Here is a 7,760-nt window from a genome sequence, read left to right as displayed (position 1 = left end):
AAGTGTCCATTAACAGATGGATAAAACAGACATGGTGTATACACACACACGCACACACACACACAACCCACACACTATGGAATATTACTCAGCCGTAGAAAGAACAAAACCCTGCCATTTGCAGCAACATGGATGTACCTAAAGAACATTATGCCTAGTGAAGTAAGTCAGACAGAAAAAGACAAATACTGTATGATATCATTTATACATAGAATTTAAAACAAAAAACAAAGAACTGTATGTGTGTGTGTTCAGTCGTGACTGACTCTTTGTGACCCCATGGACTGTAGCCCACCAGGCTTCTCTGTCCATGGGCTTCTCCAGGCAAGAATAATGGAGTGGGTTGCCATTTCCTCCTCCACAGAATCTTCCCCACCCAGGGATTGAACCCACTTCTTCATCTCCCCCATTGGCAGGTGGATTCTTTACTACTTGAGCCACCTGGGAAGTCCAAACAACTGTATATAGCCAAACAAAAACAGACTCACATGTACAGAAAAAGAAAAAAAAAAAAACACTGGTAGTTCCCAGTGGGAAGAGAGAAGCAAAGAAGGGCAAAATAGGATATAGAATTAAGAGAGATAAACTACTAGGTATAAAATACGTATGTAATAAGGATACATGGTGTATATAGCACAGTGAATTATAGCTATTAACCTGTAAAAAGTTTCAATGGAATATAATGTAAATATACCGCATCACTATGGTATTCACTTGAAACTAATATAATACTGTAAATCAACTATGTTTGTTATTGTTCAGGCACTGAGTTCTGTCTGACTCTTCTTGCAACCTCATAGACTACAGACTACCAGGCTCCTCTGTCTGTGTGATTTTCCAGGCAAGAATACTGGAGTGAGTTGCCATTTCCTTCTCCAGGGGACCTTCCCAACCCAGGGATCAAACCCATGTCCCCCTGTCTCCTGCGCTGCAAGTAGATTCTTTATCACTGAGCCACCAGGGAAGCCCCCAAATCAACTATATTCAATTATAAAGAATCCCCCTGGAGAAGGAAATGGCAACCCACTCCAGTATTCCAACCTAGAGAATCCCATGGACAGAGGAGTCTGGCAGGCTACGTCCATGGGATGGCGAAGAGTTGGACACAGCTTAGCAACTAAACCACCACCATCTTCAAGGTATTAGTCATTTTTACATTCACCTGTTCATTTTTAAATCCTCTAGTAGATAACAAAGTTCATCTTCCTAATGACTTATAGGGTTTCTACAGTGATTAACAAGATTTGGATTAAACAAATCAGTGGTGGGGGGAAAAATCGAACAAAACAGAATTACTTATTTTGCTTTCTGAATGACTGGGTGTCTGTTATACATGAAAATATTATATGGCAGTGATAATGACTTTTAATTAAGACTTTTTCAGAGATGTCATTTGTAAGGGGTCTAATGTTTAGAATGCCACCATGGAACCTGAAGCTCATAGAGAATGTAAAACGAAAGCAAACAGGTCTAAGAAGATATCAGCATAAATTATTTTTCTTTAATGAGGAATGTAAACCTTCAGTGTATCTCTCAGACACCCTAGCACTGCTCACAGAAGGTGCTGGCACTTAGATTTGATGTGCCGTCCCTCTTGTTCTGAATGTCTGTTGTTAAAACTGGGAAATAAGATGGAAAAATGCATCTGGGTGGAAATGTCACTCTGTTGATCTGTGAGCTATAAATGTTTACCTTCTAAAAATAATATAAATGCATGAACAGATGATATTTAAGTTGATATAGCAGCAAAAACAAAACATGTGAGCCATCCTGTACTTTGGTTGTTGCTTTAATAAAGGATTTGCACGGGTAGAAAACAAAATAAAACAAGACTCCCCCTGCCCCTACCTTTATCAAGATACAACTGAAAATAAAAATGTTACATATTCAAGGTGTCCAAAGTGATGCTTTGATATACAAATACATTGTGAATGACCATCACAATCAAGTTATTTAAACATCCATCACCTCACACAGTTACCTTTTTAATCATTTTGGTATGATGAGAATACAAAACCTACTCTTTCTAATCAAGATTTTTATCTAATTTGTATTCTCTTGTCAATAATGTTAAATGAGACTTTTCTTGAGTCAGAGAGCTTGTAAATCAGAGAGCTTTAAAATTAATTTCAATATTAAGAAATACTGTTCTGATAAGGGATAATACACAAAGTTATCAATAAGATTTTTAAAGCAATACTTAGATTCAGAAAAGAATAATGCATTTTATATATGATATTCAACTATTCTTGGGGTCACATATAAATATTGTCATTACAGAAAATATCATACATTCACATTTTATTATATAAATTTATTACATAAATATCCCTTACATTACAGTTCTCATTGCCTTATAAAGCAGTATCTAGAGCCTACAGTATTTTTTGAATTGTTCTTTTAAATCTTTCAATCCTGGAATATTATGAGGAAACCTCCCTAAACACAATATGTGGCTCAATCTGTTCTGACTTCCCTCAATTAAGACTATACTTTGTGGAGGAGGAAATGGCAATCCACTCCAGTTTTCTGGCCTGGGAAATCTCATAGACAGAGGAGCCTGGTAGGCTACAGTCCATGAGGTTGCAAAAGAATCAGACATAATTTAGCAACTAAATAACAGCAAAAAGGACATGTTGTATACCAGGAACAAACATAATGTTGCAGTTCAACTATACTTCAAAAACAAACACGTTCATGGAAGACATTTGCAGTGAGAAGGAACAGCATGAAGCAGGTCAAAAGGTATAACTTTGTTACAAGATAAGTAAGTATTAGCCATGAAATGTACAACATGAAGTTTAAATAAAACTGTTGTAAGTTACATACAAAAGTTACTGGGAGTAAATCCTAAGAAGCTCACCACCAAGAAGATTTTTTTCTATTCATCTTATATATATATATATATATATATATATATATATATGTGATTGATGTTCACTAAATTTGTGAGTATCTCATGATGTTAACATTTCACAAATGATGTTAACATTTCATGATCTATGTAAATCAAATCATTATGCTGTTTAGCTTAAACTTATACACTGCTGTATGTCAATTATATCTTAATAAAATTGGAAGAATGTTTTAAAATAGTAAATGATACTGAAAGAGACAATAGGTACAAAAAATAATGAAGATATGTTTCACATCAAGTTTGTTTTTTTGTGATTCTAACTCATAAAAATAAATAAAAACATTAATTCATAATTTTTTTTAAGCTAAAGAAAGAGACTATACTTTGACCTATAATGGCCGAAAAATAGTTTGTAAACAAGTCAGTTTGGGATTATTCACATGTGAGTCTTTTCAGTCATGCAAAATACTTAGTTCATTGTTTCCATGTCTTTATATTTAATTGGAAGGTCATTTATCTAAAATTTATAAAGATATACTTTGATCCTCTCAGACAAATTTAGATACCTTTGACTTTTTGTGATAATAATAGCAAGCAATAGTTCATAGTGAATGTAAGTGACTACAAATTCAAAGCTAATTTTACTTCCCCCCAAGACAGTTCATTCTATTCGGATCTTCTGTGATTTGATGAAACTCTTCCAGTGTTTCTTTTACCTTATCTAAACGAAGTCTAACTACTTTAACAGAATTTTGTCACCAATTCCATTGGTGTATGAAATAGGTTTTAATAAGAAATCTGGTATGTTTCACCAAATGTTTTATTTTTTAACAGCTCCATAAAATATTGTACATAATCTTTATACATTAAAGGTACAAAAAAAAAAAAATAAAGGTACACTTTTAGCCATGTTTCCTAGTAATAAATTCAAACTATGTGCTGTCCATGGCACAAAAATTACTCAGGGGTTTTCAGCTAAAAATGCCATTATCATAGGCTAGCCCTCTTTTCTCTTACACACACACCTCTGTTTGAAGGCTTGAAAATAGTGAGTGTTTAAGAAGTATTTCTCAGAGCAGTGCAAATCTGCACCTTTCCCAGATTTATTCTTCTCTTCTTCAGTGTTATGGGCTGAGTTCCTCAACTGATAGGAATTTTACTCCATTCCTGTGTTGAAGCCCTAGCCCCCAGTACTTCAGAATGGGATTCTAGAGGAAACAGAGCTTCTATTGAGGTAATTAAGGTAAAATGAGGTCATAACCAATGGGCCCTAATCCAATGTGACTGGTGTCCTTAGGAGACTATGACAGAGACCCAGAGGAAAGACCATGTGAAGACACAGGGAGAAGACAGGCATCTGTAAATCAAGGAGAGAGATATTAGAAGAAACCAACCCTGCTGACACCTTGATCTTGGACTTCAAGCCTTCAGAATTGTAAGAAAATACATTTTTCTGTTGTTTCAGCCACCTGAGGTGTGGTATTTGGTCATGACAATCCTGTATAAATCTGTATTCACTTGCTATGTGAATATAGTCAGCTATGCTATATTCTGTCCTTTATTGTGCCTATCTTTGCATAAAATGTTCCCTTGTTATCTCTAATTTTCTTGAAGAGGTCTCTAGTCTTGTCCATTCTATTGTTTTCCTCTATTTCTCTGTATTGTTCACTTAGGAAGGCTTTCTAATCATTCCTTGCTATTCTTTGGAACTCTGCATTCAGATGGGTATATCTTTCCTTTTCTCCCTTGCCTTTCGGAAGAAGGCTGAGCACCAAAGAATTGATGCTTTTGAACTGTGGTGTTGAAGACTCTTGAGAGTCCCTTGGACTGTAAGGAGATCCAACCAGTCAACCCTAAAGGAAATCACTCCTGAATATTCATTGGAAGGACCGATGCTGAAGCTGAAGCTCCAGTACCTTGGTCACCCAATGCAAAGACCTGACTCATTAGAAAAGACCCTGACACTGGGAAAGATTGAAGGCAGGAGGCGAAGGGGATGACAGAGGATGAGATAGTTGGATGACATCACTGGCTCAATGGACATGAGTTTGAGCAAGTTCCAGGAGACAGTGCAGGACAGGGAAGCCTGGCATGATACAGTCCATGGGGTCGCAGAGTCGGACACGGCTGAGCGACTGAACAACAACCCTATGTTCTTCCATCATGAAAATGCTTCCCTTTTCCACCTGAATTCCTTCAATACTTTGTCAAGTTCCTGCTTCCCTTCCCACTTGGATCCCATGCCCAAGTGTCATGATTGCCGATGTGTAAGTGGTCCTTCTCTAGTGGGAATTTAGAAAACTATCTTAACATGGATTTCCACATCCTGAGCCCAATGGTTTTAAAAGAATGTTCCATGAGAGAATCATTAGTGTTGCAGAGAAAGGAGTGTCTAAAGTAACAGCCATCTGGGAGACATGGTGTTAGTCCAGGCTAATTATGTTCTACCAGACTCCTCCAATCACTGCCCATCTTCAAGAGGGGAGAGAGCATGACACATTCCCCAAATGTATTTGACCATGGAATCTTCTTTTCACCGCACATCTCTCCAGACTAATAGTGCTCCAATGACACTAGATCAAATACACCAGCCCTAATGATGAGAATTGGAGGTGATATCACATGGCTGAGAAAGATTTTACGTCTGTGAAGTAGTCAGACCCCTCAAAGTACACCAGTAGGAAATGACCTAGTATGGAGATAGCAGAGCTGGAAGGAATGTCGGGTTATTTTGTCAACCTTGAAGATAAGCAACCTGAGGCCCCGAGAAATTCAAGGGTAGCCCAGACTGCAGCAATGAAGGGGGTAACTAATGAATTCCCTAGGACTCATCTCATTGGCTGGACTTTGGGAAATCTGGTGCTGTGTGACACTGTGTAAATCTGGGAGCTGTGATGCTCCCAGTACCAGTGTTGGTCTTAAACACATCCTTCTAGTGATCTTCGAGTGCCAGCCTTTCTGATGAGTGCAAGAAGTCCCCAGGTGCCTTCAGCCTGAGAACTTCCCTGCCACTATGCTGGGCCCTTCCTTATAGCTGGTTTTACTCCATCTTACTTATCCGAAGCCCCCCAAAGTCCAGTAATCAAACTCCTAAGTCCAGTTTTGAGGTCCAGCCTGAATGATTGATTTAGAATAGTATAACAGGAAAAGCCGAGCCTTTAGAACAGGGTTCAAATTCTAGCTGTCACTGAGTAACCACGTGAAAATAAACACACTGCATAGTCTCTCTGTCAAAGGTGGAATTTAGCACAGTGACTGTGGTTGATTCAAAGGAATGGATGAATGGAATTTACATGATGCCCACACACATCAGGACTTATTACATATTAATGTCATGTTTCCTCTTAGAACTAGGGATGTATTGATAAATGACATATATGAGATAGGATAGAAAGCCAAGACATAAACCCATGTACTCATGGTAAATTCTTTTATAATAAAGGAGGCAAGAATATATAATGGAGAAAAAGACAATCTCTTCAATAAGTAGTGCTGGAAAAACTGGACAGCTACAGGTAAAACAGTAAACTTAGAACATTCTCTAACAACATATACAAAAAAACTCAAAATGGACTAAAGACCTAAATGTAAGATTGATAAAACTGCTAGAGGAAAACACAGGCAGAACACTCTGACATAAATCAGAGCAATATGTTTTTTGGATTCCTTTCCTAAAGCAAAAGTAAACAAATGAGACCTACTTAAATTTAAAAGCTTTTGCACAGCAAAGAAAACTATTGACAAAATGAAAAGACAACCTACTGCATGGAAGAAGATATTTGCAAATCATATAACTAACAAGGGGTTAACATTCAACGTATATAAACAGTTCTTATGATTCTACATCAACAAAATAAATTACCTGACTGAAAAAAATGGGCAGAAGAACTATATAGACATTTTCTCAAAGAGGACACTCAGATGGCCAACAGGCACATGAAAAGATGCTCACTATTGACAATAATCAGGGAAATGCAAATCAAACCTACAAGGGGATATCACCTCACACTTGCCAGGATGGTTGTCAACAAAAAGAACACAAACATGTCAGCAAGGATGTGAAAAGAAAGAAACCCTCTTACACTTTTGGTAGGAACATAAATTGTTGCAGCCACTATGAAAAACAATATGCAGCTTACTTAAACTAAAAATAATGCTTACCATATGATCCACCAATCCACTCCTGGGCATATATCCAGAAAAGACAAAAATTCTCACTCAAAAAGATAGAGGCACCCCAAGGTTCATAACAGCACTACTTATAACAGCAAGACATGAAAGCAATGTAAATGTCCATTAACATGAAAGGTGTGTGTGCGTGTATATGTATATATACACAATATTCCACAATGGAATATTACTCAACCATTAAAAGAACAAAATAATGCAATATGCAGCAACAAGATGGACCAAGTTATTATCATACTAAGTGAAGTCAGACAAACCATCATATGATATCACTTATACGTGAAATCTAAAAAATGATATAAGTGAACTTATTTACAAAACAGAAATAGACTTACAGACACAGAAAGCAAACTTATGGTTATCAAAGAGGAAAGGTAGGGAGGGATAAATTAGGAGTTTGGGATTAACAGATACACACTACTACTAATATATATATAAAGCTTAAAAATAACAAAGGCCTAGGTGTATAGCACAGGGAATTATATTCAGTATCTTAAAATAACCTATAATGGAAAAGATCCTGAATAAGAGTATATATATATATAACTGAATCACTTTACTATATACCTGAAACTAACACAACATTGTAAATCAACCACACTCCAATTAAAAAAATGAAATCTACCCCAAACCCCAAACAAACAAAAACCACAAACAAATAAAAAACAGCACTAGGAATCTAGGCTGTAGAATTATACTGTCAGACGAAGAAAGC

Source organism: Odocoileus virginianus, chromosome 3 (genome assembly GCF_023699985.2).
Source record: "Odocoileus virginianus isolate 20LAN1187 ecotype Illinois chromosome 3, Ovbor_1.2, whole genome shotgun sequence".
Taxonomy (NCBI): Eukaryota; Metazoa; Chordata; class Mammalia; order Artiodactyla; family Cervidae; genus Odocoileus; species Odocoileus virginianus.
This window is presented reverse-complemented; position numbering follows the sequence as displayed.